The 26,255-nt window shown below is 43.7% G+C and overlaps 2 long non-coding RNA genes across 5 annotated transcripts in view; one reads left to right on the top strand and one right to left on the bottom strand.

The window, feature by feature from the left end:
• The window catches only part of LOC144369891 (uncharacterized), a 100,113-nt gene that overhangs the window by 55,557 nt on the left and 18,301 nt on the right, over window positions 1–26,255 (bottom strand). For 2 of the 4 annotated variants that reach the window (XR_013429733.1, XR_013429734.1), the window contains exon 2: window positions 1,020–2,088. The exons of the other annotated variants lie outside the window; for them this stretch is intronic. This is a non-coding gene — a long non-coding RNA (uncharacterized LOC144369891). The remainder of the gene's footprint in view (window positions 1–1,019; window positions 2,089–26,255) is intronic. 4 annotated transcript variants of the gene reach the window in all.
• LOC144369892 (uncharacterized) lies at window positions 785–8,413 on the top strand. The gene is made up of 3 exons (XR_013429737.1): window positions 785–1,001; window positions 1,350–1,513; window positions 1,597–8,413. It is a non-coding gene; the product is annotated as an uncharacterized LOC144369892 (long non-coding RNA).

Here is a 26,255-nt window from a genome sequence, read left to right as displayed (position 1 = left end):
GCTTGTTACCTTCTCAGCTGGTGGAGTGCTTCAGAGAGTCAATGAGGAGGGTTCTGTGCATGAAGTAGCCCCCACTGCTCTTGGGGCTGCTTTTGTATGGGGGCTCCACAGTCTGCAGTGTGCTGCCTTTCCCTTCACATGGACCCACCAAAGTCAGTATTCCTTCCCAATCACTACATGTACCTTGAGACACAATGGAACCTCAGCCCAGAGGACAGCTACTTCCTCAGAACCCTAGCTCTAACACAATCAGGCTGATATACCACAGCCCAGATGGAGCTAAGCATAGATAGGTCTTGGCTCTCTGGTTTGCCTGCTCACTGACCTTAGAAAAGCCACTTGATCACTTTTAGCCTCCATTTTCTCATGTGCTAAATGCCTCCCAGTTATGTAGTGAGAAATTAGAGTAGGTAAACAGCAGCACAGTGCCTGGCATGGGGTAGGTGCTCAAGAAATGGGACATGCCCTCTCCCCAAGCTGAGAACTTGCCCTGCTTTCAAGACGCTGTTGGTTGTTGGTGCTATAGGAAGTCTTTCCCAAACTTGAAACTAATCAGTCCAATCTAATGCAGTGTTTTGTTTCGTCCTCTTGAAATCTATATTCAGACCACATGACTTATGCATATACTTTTCTGATTTCTCAGAATATAAGTTAAATTGCTATGGGCTAAATTGCTATACTTCAGCCTCACTGGCTGCCTTTCAGTGACTCAAATACATCAGCCTCTTTCCTATCTCAGAACCCACTGTTTCCTCTGCCTGGCATGCTGTCTCAAATTCACCCTTCAGGTCGCCTTTAAATGTCACCTCCATAAAAGGCCCTTCCCAACCATCAAATCAAAGCCAGCTCCCCGGGGTATTATTTTCACTCAGCACTAGTTGCAGCTGCACTGTCTATTCACCTCCTCTCACTGCCCCTGGTGAAGCTACCGAGGAAGCTGCAACCACAGCACCAGACACAGAGAGCACCGAGTAAATGTCCATTACTTTGAGGAGCACGGGGTAAGAGACAATACTGACCTGTATGTCCAAGACTCCAGCTGCACACACGTTCTACCTGGCTGGGTGAGGCTGTGCAGCCAGCAAGACTGTGTGCTGGGAAACGCGGTTCTGCAGCACCTTGCTGCACGGCTTAGGAGCGGGACCCAAGCCAACTCAGGCGGAGGCCTCCGGAGGCCGTGGGGAAGGGGCGGGGCTACCACCCGTCCAAGCCTGGCAGCCATCCTGCCCTGCCAGCCGCAGGGAGACGACGGAGCCAGCGGGAGGCCAGGTTCTGGGCACGAGGGAGGGCTCAATGGGAGGCGGAGCCCGTGCAGGGCCCTGACGGGGCTGACGCCTCTGTCCTCCCAGGGAGCAAGTCCGGCTGAAGGCCCTCCTGGAGGACCGCGACATCGTCGCGTCGCAGCGGAACCCTGCCTTCTTGGGTCTGCAGAGGATCGGGAGCGTGGAGATATCCTTCCTGAAAGGGGACAGTGTCAACACCTGTGCCTCCTAGAGGGCTCCCAGAGCGCTAGGTAACCCAAGGGACAGGCAGAGGCTGAAGACCTGGAGCAAAGTTGTAGAATTTTCTTTTTTTCCTTTTCTCCTTTTTTTGCAGTGCTCCTCGGAACCCAGGACCTGGAACAGTGCCAGGCAAGCGCTGTACTACTAAGCCACATCCCCAGCCCGCCTTTTGTAGAATTTCATTAACAAGTGAGAAGTGTGAAGGGGGAAAAAAAAAAAAAATATATATATATATATATAAAGACTAAGGGAATTATGTGACTGTTAAGAACCAACTTTGATGTTTATCTCCAAGCCTGGTTGTCAGCTTCTGGTGCTCACTTCAGTGATGGGCAGCACACCCAGAGCTGCCCAAGCTGGAAATCTCTTGTCACTTCCTGGATTCTCCCCTTCCCCTCACATCCTGTCTGATGTCAGCTCCATATTTTCAGCTTCTTAAATATTGCTGGAATCTGCCCTCTTGTCTGCCTCTCTTCAGCCCCTTTCCTGTTTGTGTCGCCATCTCTGCTTCTATAGGTTACTAAGCCGAATGGGCTCCCCATCCCAAGTCTTTCTTCTTGGTGCCCAGGGCTAGGAGAGTGATTGCCTTAAAAAAAAAAAATGAGATCATGTCATCATGAGTCCTCTTAACAGGACTTCAGTGTCGTTTTTTGTGACCTAAAGGCAATTCAAGTTCACACTTATTGACAGTAGCTTGAAGGCCCTTTTTGATCTGTTCTCTGCTTTCAGTTCTGGAGGCTGGAAGTCCTAGGGTCCTACTACACATACATTCTCTAGAACCCTCTACCTCCACCCCCATTTTTGTTATTAAATCCTCTGGATCTCTTGGTGATTTCTCCTAAATCACAGTTTCTACTTCTCTTTTGAGGCTGGATTAGCAACTGAACACACCTAAAAGAACTGATTCTTCTGTGTTAGCCTAGAGGGCTAGGATTTATCTCTTGCCCATTTTATCAGTAACATGGTAAGGAACTTACCTGCAAATGACCCAAAGTGGGGAGGGTCCACTCTAATGGTAGACAAGTGAAACTGATTCTTAGTGAATCTAAGCAGGCAGGTCTGCTGAAGCCTACGTATGACTTTCCACAGGGACACAAGGGGTATCCTGTGTCCCCATAGGGTGATGGTGGCTGCTTAATTAGAATTTCTCCACACAATCTCCAAAAACCAGTGAGCAAGAAAGGAAAATCCCCTTCACATTTCCCATGCCCATGACATAAGAGGAGCCTATTACAGATGTCACTATGCCACCTGGTGGGGAATGAAACAGGCTAGGCTGCAAAGTGCTCAGGCCAGTAAGACTAATGAAGAGAGTTAAGAGCCCCGCCCTCATGTGCTCTAGGCAGAGGTTGACCTATATGTTTTACAGGATATAACCAGCCATCCTTTTCCACTGTGGGGAGGGGTCTTTTGGGTTTGAAAACAGTCTCTTTGCCAGAGAAGCCCTAAGAAAGGGAGGTGAACTTTAAAAGCTCTCTGGGTAGTTGCCAGACATTCCAGAAAGCCTGGGACCTCTGGGTCCTCGGTCCTCCTCACCTCCTGGCAGCATGTGCAAGGACCTTCAGTCAGTTCATCTTCTGTCCCCTCAGCGCCACACCAGTGTGCATTCCCCACCTCCCTCAGTGTGTCTAAGTTCTCCTGTTCCTGGAAACCCCTATTTTCTCTGATTTCCTATCTCTGACAGCACACCCACCTTTCTAGAAGTCTTTTCATAAAGCAAGTGTTGATGCCTCACTGTTACAGCCTCTAGGAGACCTGGCTTCCTCCATTCCTCCCAGCGTCCACAGGATGCTGCCTTCGTGCTAGTGTCTTCCTGTGCCTTGTCTTGGAGCCTTCAGCAGCCCATGCAGGTGGTGGAGGAGTCAGGGTTGACTTACACGGAGGCCCAGAAGGGCAAGGGGCAAACAGGGGTGAGGCTAGCCATTAAAGATAGGTAGTTAGTGTAGCTAGGTAAATCGGGTCTAATATTGAGTAAAATCAAAAATGAAGGCCTTGTTGAGAATGGAGCCCAGGAAAGCAGAGCAGCACTAGGGGAAATTGAAATGTTAATGTTCCCAAGGCCCTGAGCCCATTCTAAAGAAATGTTAATGAAGCAACTCCCAGCAAACAAGGAGGTGCTAATCAAAAGCTGGCCCCAGGGCCTTCCTGCCCATATTACTCCTCAGTAACACCACCACCCTTAGAAGAACTCCTGGGAAGGGTGGTTGGGAGCCCTCACACACCAGATCCCAGGTGGGCACCTTTGAAATTATAACTGGAAGCTCAGTCCTCATCCTCAATATCAGTCCAATAACAAAGACAAGGTCTTGAGAAAAAGGAAGATGATCCCCCACCTAGAGAAGAATGCACCCCACCCTTCACGCCACCTTTACTACCTACCTTCCTCTTTCCAAAGCACTTACACTGGCCCATCTCCAGGACCATGGTCCAGTGCCAACCTGGACACTGTGAAAAGTTACAGGGCCTGAGCTCAGGGAGCTCCACCCTCACCACCATCCTTGAGCTGGACAGTCTGTCCTCTGTCCATAATCAGACAGGAACACCATTTCCTGCAGATGCAGGGACCTTGGCCCAGGAGGGCTCTGAGGTTGATGGTCATCCTGGCCACTGTCCTTGGACCCCAAGCCAAAAGGTAAATTCACTCTAACCTGGATTCTAGTGCTGGAACTAGTAGGCCGCTCCTGGGCATGGGCACCCAGGCCATGGGAACATATGCAGAGGCCTGAGAGTAGCAGAAAAGTAAAGAGGAAGAAGGAAGTTGCCAGAAAATGAAAGGAAGAACAGGGTGACATAGTGTGACTGTGCTGATTAGGCTGCTGGGCCTGCCCAAACCTCACCCATGAAGTCAGGGCACAGAGGGTCTTGGAGTCTGGGCCCTAAGTGCTCTGCTGGTCTGCAGATGGTGAGATTCTGATGGTGAGAACTCCCTGCTACTACCAAGGACCTCATCAGAAACTCTAGTCCCTGCGGCTGGCCTGGAACTAGGGGCATGTGTTCTTGCATCTGATCTCCTTTCCATGCTGTGGGTCCTGAAGATCTATAGCCACAGCAACAAGCCTCTCTATATATCCATGGGCCACAAAATGAGCCTGGAGGCAGCCATGTGCCTGATCTGATGCTGCTACAGATTCTGGATCCCAGAGCTCTTGTGCCAGTGGGGGTTCAGCACATGCTCCTCTAATTCTCACTTGTCAGCTATGCTGGGGTCACAGCGCAGTGGTTTGAGGACAAGATGGCCGTGGGATGAGGGCAAGTCAATGAGCCCCTTGCTGAGGAACCTGGTGTGGACATATTGGGCCCTGGAGGCAGAAGGGTAGACTGGAGGATGCAGAGTTTCCAGGAATTCTACCTGAGGTATCCTGCCTGTGCCTCATAAGCCACTGTGCCCAACACTCAGCTTCTCCCTCACTCAGACCTCCTGTACCTGGGTACCAGGTTGTCTGGAGGATAATTTGATGTCAGCTCTAATGGCACAGTACTCCACCAGTCCCCAGTCAGGAGCCCACCAGGAGCAGCCCTCAGCCAGAGGCCCTTGCAGAAACACAGGGGGCGAGTGCTGAGGAAGGCTTATGACGGCATCAGGAACTCCAGGGTGTGGCTATGCCAGATACCCAGCACCTAAACTGGTGCTCAGGGGTCAGGGGATCAGCTCTCTGATGAGCCACTTGGCTCAGATGAGAAGGAACTCAGCCTGCAGCTGAGCACATGATGCCCACAGCTCACCTTTGCAGTCATGGTGAGGGGACACGAGTCACATACTAGTACGTGTTCCACAGAAGCTATAAGGTGAAAATCCAAGAGAAGCCATCCTCAGGAAGAGAGAAATCCTGATTCAGGAACAGTATTTGCAAAAGATCAGAGCAGGGAGAAGTTTGATGTGCTCAGGCAGCTCAGCCAGAGCAGGGAGGTGTAAAGCAACCTGGAGCCAGTTTGTGTCTCAAGCTTTCAGATTGCAGACCTCTCTGCAGGGACTCAGCAGCCAGTGTGCAGGACTTTCAGATCTGCCTTTTTCAGGCAGCAGCTCTCTGTGTGCTACCAGGCCCTTGGGCCTTTGGGAGGAGCTGGGGGCATGGTCTGCACCTGAGGCCCTGCCTTCCACAGCCCAGCCCTGGAGACTGCTGAGGGTTGAGGGAGAGGGCCCAGAAGCCTCCCTCCAGTCTACTGCTTCCTGTGTGCCCGTAACCTGTAATAGAGGTTACGGGCAACCATCTAGGAGACTGTTAAAAGAGTGGGCCTCTGTCCTGCCTTGGCCTGGTTTCTGGCATGCAGAATGGCCTCCAGGTGGCAGCAGCAGCCTGCATACCACCAGGGCCAGGCTCCTGGGGCAGATGTGGGTGAATGAGTGGGCTTATGAGCATCCACCAGCAAAAGCCTTGCTCTCTCCCCATCCAGGGTGTTGCTGGAGTCTTAAGCACATGGGCTGTCAAACCTGTGTGTGTCTTCAGCCTTAAGAGGCCTTTTCTCGTCCATTCTTTCCCAGTGGCATAATGAGAAAAAAAAATCCAGGAGATTCTCTGAGGCCCTCAACCTGAGAGAACTCTGGTTTGTGCTATCCCAGACCTGCTGGGCAGGCCTCTGTCCTCTTCTCAGCTTACCAGAGAGTGGGCCCCTGTTCTTGCAGGTGAGAGGTCAGCCACCTGAAAAGTACTTTGACCACCAAAAATAGGCAGGATCATGTGCCTTGAGTTGGAGAAGAGCCCACCAAGTCCTGAACCCACACTTCAGAGAAAAGCCACCTGCTGGAATGGGTGAGGGTGCTGCAGGCTCACTATTTTCTTCCTGGGCCCACTGGCCTCTCAGCCCTCCTAGATAGTGTGAGAGAGGGTCTTGGAGTTGGGTCTCCCTCCTGCTGCTCTGGTGGGCCCCTGGTCATAGATGCTGCTGCACTGCCAGTGCCAGGTGCAAATGCTCCTGCCATGCTGGGCTGCTGCCTGCCAGACAGCCACCACCCACCTCACCTACTTCCCCACTAACTGAAGCAGGAGCCATCTGGTGATTAGCTGTTCCTGACCATGAGTCAGGAGGCCCCAGATGTCAGCTAAACCCATCTGAGCCAGGATCGAGGGGCTTCTTGAGGCCAGGGTCCCACTTGGGACTGAGCCCTGTTTCATATTCCTCCCCACCTGGGTTGTCCCAATCTCCACCTGCAACCCACAAGCCCTCTTTTACTCTGGTAAAAGGTAACCTTGCTGAACTTTCTAGAGATGGCAGGAGGTACAGGTGACACTAGTTCGAAGGACAGACTAGCTCTGCTGGGAATCCTCAGAAGAGAGTTGAATGAAGTCTCCAGTAAAGCGAGGTAGAGCTACTCATATTGGGAGGACCTAAGACCCTCGTCCTCGTATCAGGACCTGAACACTGAGGTTCTTGGCATTCCTGTCACCCACACACCAGTGGTGGCTGTTCCTGATATCCAGAAGTCTAGGCCTGAGGAGGCTGTGGGAGGTGTGAGGGCAATCCTAGGTTGTTGGGCAGGTAGGGTGTGTCCAGTGTCTGGCTCTGAATCAGCCAGCACATTCCCAAGTTCTGTCTCCTCTAGTCTGACATCTGTTCTCAAGAACATTTACAGGACTCTGGGGCACTCCAAGTCATTTGTACCAGGCCAGGAGAGGTAAGTACCAGGAAAGACTTAAGCTGCCCACAGGTGGCTGCTTTCAGAGGTCCAGGCTCGTCCTGCTGCGATGTTGTGGCTCATGACTGGTAGGGAACATAGGAGAGGTCCCAAAGGGGGAGGAGAGTGAGATGGACTCCTGGCTTGGTGGGAACTCTCTAGAAACATCTGGCCCAAGTCCTGTCCCCAGCAGGGCTACTCCAGTGTCTCCAGAATAATCTGTGTATTTGGGGGGAAAGAGGAGGTGTCTGCACCCTCCCCTCCAGACACAGTGCCCCAGCTGCAGACATCTCTCTCTTGCCCAAGGCAGCCCAATCTCAGGTTCTTCAGAGAGGTGAGGAACTTGGGGTGCCACCAGGGGCCTGTGTGGGGTGGGGGCTCACCGGCCTGTCCCACCTGCCCCTTCAGCAGCTCAAGCAGCCCAGTGGTCCCCACTGCACCCCCCTGGCCAAGCCACTTGTACAGTTTTGCCAATTACTAATACAGCAGAGGTGGTTGCACTGGCATGCCAGTGAGTGGCAGGTAGGCGGTGGGCAAGGAGCATAGCCTGCTCTGCCCCACTCCAGCCAGGCAACTAAGCCCTTCAGCCTCTGACACCAGAGGCCAATACAGGAAGGTGATGAGGCCCTGCAGAGGGCAATCAGAGGTGATGGCAGGCAGATGCTCGAGGTGAGGGCCAGAACAGAGTGGAAAGACCTAGGGCACCTATGGAGGAGGAGGAAGAGGAGGAGGACACTGAGGGTCCCAGACCCAGGAAGAGGCAGCTTAGGTGCTTTGGGTTTTGTTTTTAGTGATTTAAATTTCATTTGTATGTATGTGTGTATGTGTGTGTGTTTCCTTAAAAAAAGCCATAAATGTGCATAGTCTGGATGATCAGATAGTTCTGTGGGGCTTGGGATGGAACCCAGTGCCTCTTGCATGCCACCCCTGCTTTCCCCATCCTCCTTTAGGCTGGTCTCTTGGTATTTACTTCTAAATAGCAATGTTACTGCTGCTTTTTCTTTTTCTTTTCAGACTTAGAAATTATCCATTGACATCCCACTGTGGAGAGTCAAAGTTCTTTCATAGAGCCCAGATGCATACATGCACACATGTGTGCACACACAGCACACTCGTCCTGCTTCCTCCCATTTCCATTAATAAGGGTTCACTATGTACAACATGTTTCTTTGCATACACTGGTTACCATTGAGTAACGTGTTGTACTTACATCTCTATATAAACTCTTGTTTTTCCTGGATTTAATAATTGCCTCATTTGGGGGGTGGGTATTTTCTATGTGCCCATTACTTATCCTCAAATCCTGCCATGGAATGAAATGGAATATAAATCTCTTTTTGGTACTGAAAACATCAGGCAATCTACATGCTTAATTTTTCCTAGAGCCGGTGGTAGCTGGCCTCCAAGACAGCCCAGTGGTCTGCCCTCCTGGAATTGATGTCCCTGTCCTGCTGCATGGCACAAGTTGGTCTGCATGACAAACAGAGAATGGCAGAAGCAATGGCTCTCTCCCGGGCTCCAGTTTAGGTTACAGAACACACTGTGGCTCTTGTCTTGGATGTGGTCTCCCCTTCCCACTGCTTTTTATTGCCCCTTCCACTCTCCCTGTTTCCATTTCTCCCTGACCCCTTTCCTCTTCCTCTCTGCTTTGCTCTCTATTTCTTTTTCTTCCTGTTTTTCTCTCCCTCTTTTTCTTTCCTTCTCCCTGTCTTTCTTTACCTCTCTCTTTCTTTCTGTCTGTCCCCCTCTTTCTCTTCCTCTCTGCCTCCTCCTTTTGGCATTTGCTTTGAGAGAGGTCCCCTGCCCCATCAAAAGCCACTCTGTGAATGGGTCCACTTGGCTAGGAGTGCAAGCCTCCTGCCATTAGCCATGCAAGGACACCATTTTGGAAGTGGTCCTCCAGCCCTCAGACTTGGGAGGATGGTGCCCCAGCTGTCCTCTTGACTTCAAGCAACTTCATGACACCTACAGCCTGAGTCTTCCACCATTCTGCTTCCAGATTCCTGTCCCCTAGAAACTGTGTGGTAGTAAATATTTGTTCTGGAATTACTTGTTAAACAGCAAAAGATAAGCAACACAGAGCCATTCTTCCTCAGGCATGCATCTGTCAAGGTCATCTTCACACCTGTGCACCATTTACCATCAGGGACTTCCCTTTACTCTAGCCTGGGAAATTCTTCTGTCTGCTTCTGGTTGGCATCCCCTCCTTCCCACATCCCACACAGCCCTATGTTTTGTAAAATTCCCTGGTTTAATACTGAGAGGCAAAAGTACCAGCCCAACCTGCCCCTGCCTCAGAGACAGCACCCAAGCCCTGATCTTCCAGCTGGAAGACCTAGGAGTGAAGCTTTTTTTGTTAACTTGCATAAGATTTCAGGTATCTGTCAAGAGCCTGGATATAAACTGCCCTGAAGGATGTCACCATGTTGAAGCCCATCTGCCTTGAGGGCCTGCTGGCTTCTCCTCTGGGCCCACAGTTTTGTGTGGGTTGAGCCTACCTGTGCTAGCCAGCTTTCTGTTATTGTGATAAAATACTTAAGAAAATCACCTTAAAAAAAAGGAACGTTCATATTTCTAGGTTTCAGTTCATGGTCACCTGGTCCCGTTATTTTGGACCTGTGGCAGGGCAGCATATCATGGCAGGAATGAAGCTACTCACTTCATGGAAGCCAGGGAGGAAACAGGAAGAAACCAGGGGTCCACTCTCTCCTGGAGACCACACCCCTAGCAACCTAGGACTGCCCACTAGGCCCACCTTCTACAGGTTCCACCACCTCTGGATAGGGCCATGGGCTGGGTACCAAGCCTAACACATGGGCCTCTCAGGGACACTCAAAGTCCAAACAATGGCACCACTGGGCTGGGCTGTCTGCCTTGGCTTCGAGATACTAGGGACCCTCCTCCAGCTTCACTGCTTATCAGCTTCTGTTAGTTTCTCTTGTCCATGGCTCCCAGCATGGGCAGCAGACCCCTGATGGAAGAGTGTAGCTATCCTCAAGCATAATCTGCTCCAGGCCTGGACTTTTACCAGGCTTTCACCCTCCCTGGGGACTCCTCACAGGCTCTCAGGTGGGCGAATCCTGGAGTAAGAGCGTGCAGGTGTACTAGCCACATTGCCCTGTGTGTAATCAGAACTTATAGGTCGTGTGTGACAGAAACCACCTGAAGCAAAACTGGGTCCAAGGAGAGCCAACACTGCATGGCCTGGCTGCCTCCTGGCTCTTCATCAGCCCTGCCCTGTGCAGGCTCAGAATCAGCCCGAGGTTTCCACACTCCTGTATCTAGTGACCCCATGCATGGGGTATTCTAGCTGAATGGCTCCAGGAGATACCCCAGGTGGTGCACCTTCACTGGCCCAGCCTGTCACAGGCCTTTCCCTGAGCATGTCACTGTGGCTGAGGGTGGCCAGAGCCAGGGGCAAAGCCAGACTCCACCCACATATGGAAATGGGGTTTCTCAGTGGAAAGTCAAGGCACTGTTGTACATAGGGAAAACACCAGGTGGGGAAACTGAGGCTGAGGCCTTCTGTAGAAGTGTAGAAGCTCCAGGGACTCATAGAGTTTCATTCACCCCAAGGCCATAGGAAGACACATCTCTTCCCAATAGTGCCCTGTCCCATCTCCCAGTAATTCTCTTTCAATGCCAGCAGGGAAGAGTGTGACTAAGGGCCCATTATTAACTTGCTGATCTTGTTTCTGAGGCACTGAAATGGCTTAGGGGATCCACTTGGTATATAATGAGGTCTCCATGACACATTACTTGGGTATCAATTAACTATATGGGTAAACGTGAGGCAGGATCCTTCCTGCTAGAAGGGAGAGAGAGCCAATCAACCTGGAGCATCAGTTGGATTTGGATTCAGCCTCTAGCAGGAAAGAGGAAGAGGAAAGGACCTGCAGGGCCCAGTGGGGCTGGGCCTCACTTCTTCTCCTCTACCACTGCCACCATACACTGGGCATACACTCTGGTTTCTGCTGCCTCAGTCCCTTCATTCAGTTATCAGTCACCTGCCAAAATGAGTAGTGTTCAAGAGAGGGGACTGACAGGGGACAGGGCAGTGCTGGGGAGAGACAGCTGTGCAGGCAGGTGGCGTTTGCAGCTCTGTGGGAATCAAAGATGACAAACAGCATCTTCGGGGCAGGGAGGAGGGCAGCGCAGGAGTACATCACAGAACAGGAGGAAAGAAGGGGCTGGGCCCAGGGACAAGGGTGGCATGGGGATGGGTAGGCCACGAGGTGCAGACCAGCCCTGGCTTGGCTCAGAGACAGGCTTCCCTGGGCACTGTGCCTGAACCAGGTGTCACATACTGCCAGACCAGAGCAGGATTTGTCCCCTACTGCTGGAAAGCTATAAGACTAAAGCAGCCTTTGAAAACCTTTAAGAGCTTCATTTTCTCCTCTTAGGATGGGGATGCTAAGCCCAGTTCCCAGGAGTGCTGTGAACATGAACAGGGTCCCCCAGCAGGAACTTACTGAACTTGGTTCCCTCTACACCTCCCACAGGTGTGGCTTGGGCACAACCCTGGTGAAGCCCAGTGGAACATTCTCAGGTCAGAAACAGGGTCCAGGGTACATTCCTGGGGTAGTGTCCTGGAGGAAGCAATGTGGGCTGGTCAGCTGGCACTTGGTGGGCAGAGACCAAGTGTCAGGCTCAGCCCTGTCCCCTCGGGCCAGCAACACTCATATGCTCTGGGTGCCTCTGCTGGATGTGTCCCCCAGATGAGGACCAGTGAATATACCCTCACATACCCTACCCCTGGCTTTGCTCATGGTAGAGCCCCAGCATGCCCTCTGGTGCAGTAGATGCCCCCACCCTGGTCTACTCAGAAAGTGACTGGCAGCTGCCACTTGCCAACCCCCCCCAAGCCTCATGTCTTTTCATGACACTGACATATGACACTTCTGGGGCAGGGGATAGGGATTCCAGGAAGCTGCCAATTGCAAGTGCAGCATGTCCCCATTTGTCTTGGGGCAGATGGCTGCCAGTGAGCTAAGTGTGTGCAGGGGAAGGGGTGCCACAGGAACCCCTTCCTGCAGGGAGTGTGGGGCAGTAGGGGCAGGCACCCACTGGTAAAGGAGCAGGGATCTATATGAGGAAAACTTTAAAACTGTGATGGACTAAATCAAAAAAGATCTAAATGAATGAGAAGTTATTTGATGATAATATGGATAGAAAAATTAAATATTATTAAGATGTTGATTGCCTTTTCCTGTACCAATGTCATCTCCTGACCCTATGCCATTTCCTGTCCCACTGCCTTCCCCAAGCCCATCACCATCTCATGGCCCACTGTAACCTAAATAAAGTTGTTATGGTCATTAATCAAAATAATATTAAATTTGCATGACTGAATAAGTTGTGGTAGTGATCATGAGTGTGAGCAAGGTGAACATTCTGATGTCTTTATCTTGTTAACCTTACTAAAATATGAACAAAATTATAATGGGAAAATGCAATCAATGTAAATATATCTTATCCCACTTCATTAATGTTTACTTAATAATGCCAATGGGATTCAACTCTTGATTCCATTTTATTGAATATTTCAACAAAATATTCCCTGAAATAATATTAATAACTCATTACTAAACTTTTATGTGTAATGAAGATGATTTTCTTAGAATTTTCTTCCAATAATGCATTGTGTGCTTAGGTTCTCTAACCAAAAATATTCATAATCCAAATTATGCAGATGTAAGGCATATTTTCTTGCTAAAAATTTATCTGCCCTGAGCTCTCCCTCCTCTTTTAGTTGTGCCATAGATTTCAGGTTTATTGAAAAATATTTATTTTTTCCTTTACAAGAAAGGATAGTTCAATCCCACAGACCAGTGAAACATCAGTTTCTCCCTTCTGTCCTCTGTCATCAGATGCACTCAGGATACCTGTAGTGCTGGCACCTCCCTGGATGTGTGTGACACACTCAACATTACCCAAAGGCAACAGTACTCCTTTCATAGTACCCCTTTGCATGAGGGGCTTTTCATGTTAAGATGTTAAAGTCATCAAAAGCTCTCTTGAAGTGTCTACTTCTCTTTGTTCGTTAATACTTTGTTCACAAGGATAACTACAGACTTCTTATTCTTTGCTAAATAGAAAATCAGGCATCTCTCAACTTTACAGTGTATGTGCCTCTACAATCAGGAGGCTTGTCCTTTCCACAGGGAACTCTGGATTATTCCATGGAAGGTGGAGAACAACTAACAACTACCTTACCCAGGGTCTGCTCCTTGGGTGAGCAAAGGGGCATAAATGTTTTTTGCATTTAGAGTCAGTAGGGAAATGGTAGACCCTGCCAAGGGGCTCCTGAGCATATTTGTAAGATCAGGAGTCCTGGTCACACTCCAAAAGGGTCCATAAATCCATAGTGATTCTGGAGAAGAGGCCACCCTGGCAAGTTTGAGCACTTCCCCCCACACCCACTGTGTGATACAGGGTAAGCCTCTTATTTCCACACCTAAATTCTAAGGACATGGTAATTTACTTAATTCATGCAAAATGACGGAAACTGTGTCTGGTTAGTGATACCAGTGGGCCATCATTGTCACCCCAGCCCCTGGATCATTATCAGTGAATCAGTGACAGGCCCCCTCTCCCAGGTATATTCCAATGCACCCTGTGCACCCCACCTGAGAAAGAGGGCACCTCCACACAGGTCAGAATTTTAGTCTCAATCACTGCCTGAAGAAACCCCAAATCAGGATGCTCCCCAGCCCAAAGTGTTACAGTCACAGTACACAGAAGGAGTATTCCCAGTGTGTTCTGGGAGGCCTTGTGCCCTGCCCCCTCATGTCTCTCATGGGCTAGGAGCCCAGATAAATAGTTGTTTTACAGTATTGTTTAAGAAAAAAAATAGCAAGGAGAAAAAAGTCTGTATGTGTTCAATACAGAAAAATTTTTCTTTGTCAATATTTTTGATTTGAGGTTAGTTGAATCCATGGATGAGGACTGCAGATAAAGAAGGTTAACAGGGCAGGGGTTGGGGCCATAACTCAGTGGTAGAGTACTTGCCTCACATGTGTGAGGCACTTGGATTGATCCTCAGCACCACATAAAAATAAATAAAATAAAGATATCGTGTCCATCTACAACTAAAAATTTATATATTCAAAAAAAGGTGGTTAACAGTATATACTATATAACCCACAGCACATTACAAAAGGGACTGCTCAATATTTAATATAACTAATAAAAGCCTCTATTTCTAATGACTCTGCTATGACCCTCAGGGAAAGTTGTTTGCCACTGGCAGGATAATAAATGCATTTCTTGCAGTTGTGACTAGTTTATCATAAGTTTCACTAGTCAATTGGCAGATGAAGCTTGTTCCCATCATAGTCTGTAAGTTCTTGGCAGGAATGTTCTTAAGCCACAAGGCCATTCTGGGTTCTTTAATTATAACTAGAAAATGTCATCTGCAAATCCTGCAGAGGGATACCCACAGCTGGGGTCATCATACTCCGCTTAGAGGAGTAATTGACAGAGACCACCCTTCAGACCTTGTGCATGGAGAATATTCCTCTTCACTGCCAACCCCAGGATCAACAGGGACCTGGAGTGGCACAGGCCAGGGAGGTACCCTACCACCTGCTCACTAACAATGAGGAAGACAAGGACACCCCTTCTGCCTTATGTGCACACCCAGTTTCCAACACTTTCTTCCTCACCCAAGCTGCCTGTGATTGACTGCACAGCTCCTGCAGCTGACCTGGGGCCCAGGAGATGCTGCATTACAAGAATAATGTTAAACTTTATACATTTATGAAGGCTCTAAGTAAAGAAAACACTTGATATTTCCAAATCAAGGTATGATATATATATATATATATATATATATATATATATATATATATATATATATATATATATATTTTTTTTTTTTTTGCCATGGCCAAGTAAAGATGTAAAAACATTTAAAATAAAATAAAAAGTTCAAACCTCAAACTCAGGGCTGGGGCTGGGGCTCAATGGTACCACACTTGCCTGGCATGTGTGAGACACTGGGTTTGATTCTCAGCACCACGTATAAATAAATAAAATAAAGATCCATCAACAAGTAATAAAAATATATTTTAAAAACTTCAAACTGATTTTATGACTTCAATTTCTTAAAAGTGAGTAACACTTAATGCATAATTTAAGAAGGGCATAATCTCAGAATTGAGGACAGCACATTTTACTTCAGAGAAATCTATCAAATCATTCTTACTTCTCTCATTCCCCATAGACCCAGACCCAGGCTAACCTTGGATTCTGTCTTGGCCAACTGATAGGAAAATGCAAAATGACCCTATTTTATTCACAGTGTTGACAAGACACACTGAGGCTTCATCACATCCTTTTGAAATGACTGATGTTGGTGAAGATGGCCTAATGTAAAGAGAAGGAAAACAATGTGTATTTAAGTTTCTAGCCATGTCTTTAAACTGGTTACATATTTAAAATATTGATTACTCTCACAATATCACTATAAACATCAGATTAAACCCAAGAATGAATTAAATCAGTTTTTACTTTCAATGAGTGACATCACACTAGTTTTGTCTTCTAAGTTATGTCACATGGACCCAAAATTCATAATATTCTGCACATCCACTTTGGATTTAAATCCACATTATGTCTGACTACTAATAATATACATAACATCATTCATTTTTGTCAATCAACCAACTAATTAACAAGTCTCAGAGACCCTAGTTGTCCTTTGGCTGTTTACTGACTCATGCATGAGGTCACTTATTGTCCCTTGCTGGGGAAACAAAGGCATAGATTCTCCAGCCATGCCGCCCCACCCTCATCTACAGGCCCTATGAGCATCCCTGCTATAAACACTATGGTGACCCTGAGGTCCCTGATGCTCACCACAGACAACCAAACTCTCCATACCTGCCTATTATAGTTGAGTTATGTGCCCCCAAATTCATATGTGGTCTCAACCACCAATACTTCAGAATGTGACTTGATTTGGCAATAGGTCCATTAAAGTTGTAATTAGGGTAATAAGGTCCTTATTATGATTAACTATAATCCATTCTGACTGGTGATCTTTGAAAAAAAATATAGTCTGTGTAAGGGGTGGAATGCCAAAAAAAAGACTGATAGGCCTAGCAGTGTTAGTCTTCAAGAAAAAAAGGAAAGATAAAGAGCTTTGATTAAGAATAAATAAAGGTATGACCACTAGATCAGCATCACTGCAGATACTCATTATGGTTTGAATTCAGAATGTCCCCTAAAAAGTGCATACTCTGAAGGCTTGATCTCCAATGTAGTAGTATTTAGGGTGGTGCTGTTAGAAAATAATAGAATCAAGAGGACTTTGACTTCGTAAGTGGATTCATCCATTGATGGCTTCATAATATGAATTAATTACTGGGAGGTGGTAGAAACTGTAAGAAGTGGGATCTAGTTAAGGGAGTGGGTCTTTTGGGGCGGGCCCTTGGGAATTATATCTTGTCACCAGCCTCTTACTGTCATTTTCTCTGCTTCCCAGCTGCCTGGAGGTGAGCAGATTTCCTCCGCCGAGCACTTCTGCCATGATGTTCTGCCTCTACCTTAGGCATAAGGAATGGAGCTGGCCAACCACAGAATAATACCTCTGAAACTAGGAAGCAAAATAAGATATTTTCTCAGATATTTTGTCAAAGTAATGAAAAGCTAAGATAATATAAAAGGGAATAATGTATACCCAGAAGAGGAAGATAAAATCATCAGTAAATGTGAAAAATTAAATCCCACAAGAGGAGTTGACATGCAAATGATAAATGGTAAAGTATCATACATTATCAATATAACAGACAATCAAACTTCTAGGAGGAAAAAAACAAAGAATATTAAAAACCACCAGAAGAAAAAAGAACAACATGACAGGAAAAAAATATATATACTTTTTCATAATCACCCTGAATATAAATGTTTTTAATTTTCCATATAAAAGATACAGATTGGCTGAATGGATTAAAAAAATAAGACCATATATACATTCTTGGTGTGTGTATATCTTTGTACATGAGGTACAAAGATATACACACACCAAGAGTGAAAGAATGGAAAATGATGTTCTGAACAAAGGGAATCCAAAAGCAAAAAAGGGAGTGGCTACATTTATAGTTGACAAAACAGACTTTAAAATAAAATTAGAAGAGAAAAAAGATCACTATGTATTTATCAAGGGAACAATTCATCACAAAGACATAATTATTATAAACACATAAGCAATGTCTTGGAGCAACCAATTTTTAAAAACAACATAATTAGAGAGAAATAGAAACAGGCCACAATAAATACATTATCCAGATTTTTTTAAAAATCAGCAAAGAAACATCAGACTTACATTTTACTATAGACTGAATGGATTTAACAAACATCTACAAAATATTCCATGCAACAGTTGCAAAATATACATTATTTTATTCAGCATACACAAAAAAGTTTTCCAAAATAGACTATATATTAGGCCATGGAGCAAGATGTACCAATTTTTTTTAATGAAATTAATTTTTATATTTTATCTGATCACAATGAAAAGAAACTAGAAATAACTGCAGAAATTACACAAACACATGGAGATTGAGCAACACACTACTAAATGAACAGTAGATCATAGAAGAAATCAGAGGGGAAATTTTAAAATTCCTTGTATCAAATGATATAGAACCATAAGTACAAGAACAGGAAAAATAGTACTAACACACATGTTTATAGGAATGAATGCCTACATAAAAATTTTTTAAAAATAAAAAAATCAATAACATTGTGATTAATCATAATACAAAATGTTACAAAAACAAAAACAAACCAAATCCAAAATCCATAGAAGGAAAGACTCAATAAGAATCAGAAAAGAAATAAATGAATTAGAGACTAAAAGAATAATAGAAAGCATCAATGAAACAGTTGGTTTGCTGAAATAATAATATTGACAAACCCTTAGCTAAACTGACAAAAAGAAAGAAGGCCAAAATAAACAAAATTAGGCCCCCCAAAAAACTAATATTAACAGGTACAGTGAAATTCAAAAGATCAGTATGAAAGTTTTTTTGGGGGTGGGGGTGGGGGCGGGGGTGGGAGGGTGGGAGTATGCCTAATAAATTAGAAAATCTAGAAGAAATGGAAAAAATTTCTGGACACATATGACTTGCCAAAACGGAACCAAGAGGATATATAATACCCAAATAAATTAATGACAGGTATTAAGATTGAAGCAGTAATAAAATGTTTTGTTTAAAAGAAGAGGAACAAAAAAAAAAAAAAAAGAATGATCCTAGAACCAGATGGAATCATTGCTGAATTTTACCTAATTTTTAAAGAATCCAATGCTACACAAACTAATTCATAAAACAGGAAAAGAAAGCTTTCAAACTCATTTTATGAAGCCAGTTTTATCTTGCTAACAAAACCTGTAAAGGACACAACAGTACAAGACAACTACAGACCAATATCTCTGATAAACATAGATATAAAAATCTTTGATAAAGTACTTTCAGATTAAATTTACTAGTGCATTAAAAAGACAGTATGCCATGACCAAGTTTGTTTCATTCCAATGATACAGGAATGGTTCAACACACAATTCAATAAATGTAATATAGCACTAAGTAAAATCAAGTATAAAAATCACATGATTATCTCAATTGATGCAAAAAAAAATCCTTTGATAAAATTCAGCAACTCTTTATGATGAAAACCCTGAATAAACATAGTGAGATCATGTCTCAATATAGTGAAGGCTATATATTATGCTTAACTGAGAAAAGCCTAAAGTGCTTCCTATAAGATCAGGAAAAAGATAAAGTAGCAAATCAAATTAGCCCTCTTTGTTGATGATGATTGAATACCTAGAAATCTGGGGGGAAAAAACATCAAAAGTAAAACTGATAAATTCAATGAAGTAGGATTCAATATTAGCATGCATTTAAAAAAATCAGTTGCTTCTGCATGTACCAATAATGAATTATCTGCGAAAGAAATCAGGAAAACAATCTCATTAAAAAAAAATGAAGGAAGAGGAGGAGGAAAAAGGGAAGAGGAGGAAAAGAAGAAGCATAAGAAATACTGACGAATAAATCTAAGAATGTGAAAAGTTTTTACAATACAAATTACAAAATACTGAAGAAAGAGATTGAAGAACACACTAGAAATTAAAAACACCTATTATGTTCATGAATCGGGAGAATCTGTATTGTTAAAATGGCCATACTACCCAAAGCAATCTACAATTCACTGCAATCCTCAACAAAATACCAATGACATTCTTCTTAGAACTAGAAACAAAAAATCAAAAATTCATATGTAAGAAATAAAGACCAAGAATAGTTATAGCAATTTTGAGCAAAAAGAGCAATATTAGATGCACCACAATACCTGAATTCAAATTATACCTGAGAGCCATAGTAACAAAAACAGTATAGTATTGGCATAAAAAGAGGCAGGTAGAGTAATGGAACAGGACAGAGAACTCAGAAATAAATACACATTGCAACTGATTATCAACAAAGGTGCCAAAACATTCCAGAAAGAACAGACTTCTTCAACAAATGGTGCTGGGGAAACTGGCTATTCACATGTAGAACACTGAAACTAGATTTCTCTCTCACCCTGTACAAAAATCAACTAAGGATTAAAGACCTTAATGTAAGATGAATCCTTCAAAACTACTAGAAAGAACATGGAGGAAGCACTTCAAGATTATGGCATAAGCAAAGATTTCCAAGTTACGACTCTAACAGCACAGGAAATCTAAATAAGAATGAACAAACAGGATTGCATAGAATTAAAAACTTCTGCACGGCTAAGACTACAATCAGCACAGTGAAAGACAAAAAAGAGAATAAGAGACAATCTTTGGTAGTTATTCATCTGACAGGATGAATATAGGAAAAACTTAACAATCAAAAAGCAAGTAATATAATAAAAATGGACAAGTGACTGAATAGACACTTCTCAAAAGAAGAAATGCAAATTACCAATAAATATATGTGAAAAAGCTAAACATCTTTATCTATTACAGAAATGCAAATCAAACCTACCAAACCAGTTTGGTAAGATGGTTATTCCAGTTGGAATAGTTATTATTTAAAAAAAAAAAACAGTAACAAAGAAAGTGATTGAAGAACACACTAGAAGGTAAGGATGTGGAATAAACGGAACCATATACAATGTTGGTAAGAATGTAAATTAGTACAATATCTATAGAAAACAGTATGGATGTTCTTTAGAAAATCAAAATAGAATTACCATGTGACCCATCTATAGCACTGCTGAGTATTTATTCAAAGGGAATGAAATCAGCAAATGAAAAAAGACACCTAAATGATCATGTTTATAGTGACACTATTCACAATAGGTAAGACATGGACTCAGCCAAGGTGCCCATCTACAGATGCATGAATAAAGCAAATATAGTGTGTATATATATACATACATAATAGAGTATTATTCAGCCAAAGAAATATGAAATCCTATCATTTGTAGGAAAACAGAAGAGGATCTTGTTAAATGAAATAATTCAGATACAGTAAGGCAACTATTGCATGTTTTCTCTCATATGTGGAAATTAAAAACCAAAAAAGATATTTAGAAAGAAGGATCATTTGGGTCCAGGAAGAAGGCAGCAGGGAGAGGGGAGAATGAGCAAGGGTAGAAAAAAGATCAATACATTATATGTACATGTATGGAAATGACACAATGAAACACATTAATTTATACAGCTAGCATGTGATAATAATAAATAAATATATTAACATATTTACATACAAAAAAAGAGGAGATTAGGACAAAGACACACAATAGGGAAGACCAGGTGAGGACATAGGGAGGTGATGGCATACACAATTCCATGAGAGAATTCTGAGAAGAAAACATCATAACAACATCTGGATCTCAGCCTTACAACCTCCAGAACTTTGAGGCAATAATTTCTATTGTTCAATCAACTCTGTCATGGCATGTTGTTATGGCAGCCCAAGTTATTACATACCCCTTTCTACAGAGAGGAAGAGAAGGTGGACTCTGCCTTCTCCCATGGCAACCCTTGACCCTATGTCCCTGGAATACGGGGCCCTCACATAAGTCCATCACAGTCCAGCAGCACCTGACATCATTCTCATTATTTTAATGTTTTTGATGACATAACAGCTCTAACAATTTGAAAACTGAATGACAGAATGAGTACAGATGGGCCAGTTCCAGATTGAAGAAAATGAAGATGGAATGGAAAACGTAAGGGATGCCCAAATGTAATAGTCAAGATGATGAATGCACAATTTTCCAAAATCCAAATTAATGCAAAAACTCTATGATGAACTCCAAAATGTCAAAAACTTAAATCAGAGCAGGATGCACTGGATGATATTCAAAACCTTAAACACAGCCAGGCATGGTGGCTCATGCCTGTAATACCAGCCACTTAGAAGGGTGAGGCAGGAGGATCCTGAGTTCAAAGTCAGACTCAGCAAAAGCAAAGTGCTAAGAAAGTCAGTGAGGCATTATATCTAAATAAAACACAAGAAATAGGGCTAGGGCTGGGGCTGGGGCTCAGGGGTTAAGTGCCCCTGAGTTCAATCCCTGGTACCCCCCCCAAAAAAAAGAAAACTTAACCATAAAAATAGCACAGACTGCAGCCAATAAGAATGGACCCCCTGTCCGTAGGGCTGGAGTTGACCCAGAGGGCTTCAGCTCCCAAGAGTACAGGGAAGTGTAGATAATATCAAAGGAAAGGTAGAGACAGATTGGCAGCAGGGGGCCATTCAGGACTCTTCATCAACCAGTATCAAAGTATTTCAATACTGTAATGATCCATGCAACCACACTGGTTTAAGCCATGGAACACCAGCCTATTAGTACAGGTGGAATCAGACACTCAATTGCTGGTGATGTTTATGTATGAATAAATGTCTGGCCCCAGTACAAATAAGGCATCCTTGAGGTTAAGTGCACATAATATATGCCTTTACATTCTTATAGTAGGGCTCAGTATTTCGACTTCTAGGGTGATCAATAAATGCTGATGCTCTAACTGAACTATAGAAAATATTTTTATCTCCATGTAACTTGAACATTCTAAGAAAATGTAGAATGACCCATGAAGAACACTTTTCTGAATGGAAATAGTCTTTCATGGGCCATTTGTATAACTGGCCCATGAATGGCGAGTGCCTTCTCAGAGACTGTTTGTTGTCCTGACAAGTTTCATATGAAAAGAAAATTTTATTCAAATTTTAAGTCAGAATCCCTTTGCCTTGGGAAGGGATGCCACACACAGAGGTGTTGATGAAGGGCTTTGGGAGCAGGGACATCTCACAGAGGTGTGGATAAAGAGGAGGAGTACATTGATGGACCAGCAACACCTGGAAGGAGGCTGCACATCCAGGTGTAAGTGACAGAGAGAGACATGCTCCTGGACTTTGGCCTGAGGCTGTCATGGAAGAACTGCTGCCACTTCAGCCATGAGTTCAGAACTCAGCCTCTGCCAGAGCTGTCTCCAAGGAAAACCATAGAGGTCAGGGAATGATCACCCTGGCCTCTTTCCCCTCCAGCCCTCCTCTCCCCAGATATGTCTCCCATTGGGTAAGATCTATTGCCAAAGATCCAGGGAGCCAGGTTGATGCAGGGTGGCATGAACACAGGATGATGCTGAGGGGTGATATTCAGAAAAGACCCAAATAGTTCAGAGTTGTGAATGTCATATGTTTATATCTGCATTAATGATCTGACAACTTTCAAATGCTTCCCATTTAACCAACATCACAACAGGAGATGTTAATAAAGAAGGCATTAGTCTGTGCCAACCAAATTCTAGCAGACAGTACTTTCCACTCTAGGTGAGTAGAGAAGCTAAGAGCCATTAAACCAGTTTGGAACCTATGTTCTCTCTCTATCAGTCTCCAGCCAGAAGTCTCCTGAGCAACACAAGAGTAAGGATTAAATCACCCCCAGCCCTTGCTCTCTTTAAGGGGTACAGAGCTCAAGACAAAAATGGAAAGAAGGACAGTGTGGCATAAGTAGTAGATATCAGTCCTTGTCCAGAGTTTTAGCTATGTCAATAGAAACAATCCTTTCAGTTTTCATTAATAATTTTTTGTTTTTGTTGTATATGTTGATTGATTCACAGTATGCATATGTAAAGAGACTTTTGCCTTTCTTATCATTTTTTCTCTTTTTATTGTCCTTTTACAATTTTTTTTGTTTTGTTTTGTTTTGTTTTTTGAAGGTTACTGAGTTTTTCAGGGTTTTTTGTTTTTGTTTTATTTTGGTTTTTTGTTAAATTTCTTAGCTTCTCCCTCTAATAGTCAAATTCTCTTGTTCTCTCTCTATCAATCTGTCAGTGTATTTTGTTTCATTTTAAAACTCTTGTTTTCCCCCCACCCTCCCCCACCACAACCATTTCATTATGGCCTTCACTTTTTACCTGTCTTCTACTTTATCTTTTTCACCTTTGGAATATTCTAACCTTTCTTTTGCCTTCCTTTCCTATTTTCTTCCTTCTTAATGAACTGTATTTTTGCCATATTTTAAAACTATTTAGATAATGTAATTTTTGCTCCCACCATTCATGTTTTTGCAATTATTAGTACCATGGGTGTTGCAACTGACATTAGTGTTTACTTTAATGCTAAATCTAATTCACTGTTTTTTTCTGTTTTAATTTAGGATACCATCATTTCTCCTTTTGTGATTATTAGTATGGTAGATGTCAAAATTGACACCTGGTATTTATTTGAATGTTACAGATTGTTCACTCTTTATTGTTGCTGTTGTTTTATTTCCCCTTTTCTGTAGTTGCTGAGTATTGAATGCAACCCTTCAAATTGATGGAGCATATTCTCTGCTGCTGAGTTACCCCCAATCCAGCTAGAATATTGTGCACCTTGTTCCACACATAACTATGCTCAAACTTCAGCAATACTTTAACACAAAAAATGAGGCAGGGACACCAACCTGACAACCAAACTTTTCAAATAAACATTTCTTATTTTTATGGAATAAAAACAACTGGCTTACAAATTTTAACATATATGGACACTATTATATAACACCTATTTTTTTTCCTGTAACAGTCAATAACTTAAAATTTGAAAGCAGTCAATTACACATTTCACTCATTTATCTTATTCTTTTTTCTTCTTCTTCTTTCTATTGTACTAAGGATTGAACCTAGGTGTACTTAACCAGTGAGCCACATCCCCAGCCCTGTTTTTATTTTATTTTGAGATAGGGCTATGCCAAGTTGCTGAGGCTGGCTGTAAATTCACAATCCTCCTGCCTTACTCCTGAGCCACTGGGATTATAGGCATTCATTTTATTCTTTACACCTGGCTTGAAACACGGAGAATGTGCCAATATATGAATGATGGAATCACAAACAACTGAACACTCACGACCTCTGCATCTACCAATTCCACATTCCCAGCAATTCACTCAATGCTGATTCCTTCCTTCCTGGCCTTATTCAAAGAATAAGCACATTAATACACATAAAACTACAGTAAAATGGAGCCAATTCAATACAACTGATGGGAAAAGAATGTGTTGCTGCAGGATTACTAGAGAATGACATTGCACAGGAACCCTGGATGTCAAAGGAGAAGGCAGAAAAGAAGGGGCAGAAGAGATGGAAAAGATGATCAAACTAGCTAAAGGAATGATGGACAGGCTTGGGAGGGCGGGTCTTCAAAGACCAGCAGATAGAGAATGTGAATTTGAAGTTCTCAGACAATACATAAACGCTATTAAAACCTTATGAAAGTGGATGACAAATGAAATACAGAACATTTTAGAATGAAATACAAGGCTGAGGACAAGTCTGCAGGGAGTGCTGAAATTAGACTGATAGAGCTGCCAGAGAGGCTGCCGGAGAGAAATTAGACAGCACTGCCACCCCTCCCGACCTCATCCTTGGTTTTAAAATGGTAGAAGGGCCTTTGAGGTAGGAGAAGTACATGCCAAGCTAGGAAACCCTGAAAATATACAATGTTAAAATGAATAATGAATAACATTGCAAGTGGAATTTAAAGAAATAAAACTGAAAAGGGAATCTGCATCTAAGAGTTTTTATATGCCAAGAAAAGTAATTTGGATGTTATTTGCAGTACAATATGTGAAATTCAATTACCAGATATAATGAAAATAAATCAGAAAATTTAAATAATTTTAGGTGATGATATATTGACCAAGTACCCTGCATTTGTTTTCCTTTTCTAATGTATGTTCTTAAAATTATGAAAAGTTGATATTGAGATAGCAAGCACATGAAAATATTTTAATTTTCAAATACTTACTATTAAATTATTTTAAAAAAATAAATATGGGGGCTTACTAACCCTTGATGATGTGGTGAGGACAGTGTATCCTTGGCCAGGACTGTGTATTTACGCTGTGCTGCACAGTGGTGTCAGAAGCTGGCTGTGCTTGGTGCATCCCTATCACTGCATGATGCTTGGTAATGTAATGTTAGCATAATTAACAGATGAGTGAAATCTATCATTCTTGATCCCCAAACCCAATTAGGTGGGGACTTAGGTGATTAAGTCATGATGGCTTCATCCTCAGGTAGGATAAATACCTTATAAATGAGCTGGAGGGACCTCCCTGGGCACTTTCCCTTCCAACTCTGCAGGAGACCACATTGTACTGAGGAATAGGGTTTCACCAGGCACTGAGTCTGCTGGTGCTCTGATCTTGGGCTGATTACCTCACCTCCAATCATGCCCACACCTTAAATACCCTGTTTCCATATCCCATAAATGTCCCCAAACCCTATTCTCAGGAAGTCAATATGAGACTTAGGCCTCCCATCTTCATGCTTGGCTACCTTGTGGATAAACTCTTGCACCTTTACAAAACTCATTTCGGTGACTGGCATGCTGTTTGGTGGGCAAAAGGAGCCTGGTTTGGGAACACATCACGAGAGGTCACCACTAGCTTCCTGAAGTTTTGTGCATACCATCTTCAGGGACAAATTTCAGTGCATTTTGGCATTTGATACACACTTCTGTAGCTCTTCCTACATAAACAAAAATCTACCACTATTGTGTGTTACTCTGTTTTTTCATGTGCACAGTCTCCTGAACAAGTTGAAAAGGAAGAGGCCAAAGAAGCACCATGACATCTTAAAGATCTGTGTTGACCTGGTGCTTTCAGGTCTT

The sequence above is a fragment of the Ictidomys tridecemlineatus genome, chromosome 13, assembly GCF_052094955.1.
Source record: "Ictidomys tridecemlineatus isolate mIctTri1 chromosome 13, mIctTri1.hap1, whole genome shotgun sequence".
Taxonomy (NCBI): domain Eukaryota; kingdom Metazoa; phylum Chordata; class Mammalia; order Rodentia; family Sciuridae; genus Ictidomys; species Ictidomys tridecemlineatus.
Note: the sequence above shows the minus strand (reverse complement) of the source record. Positions and strands in the feature narration are given on the sequence as shown.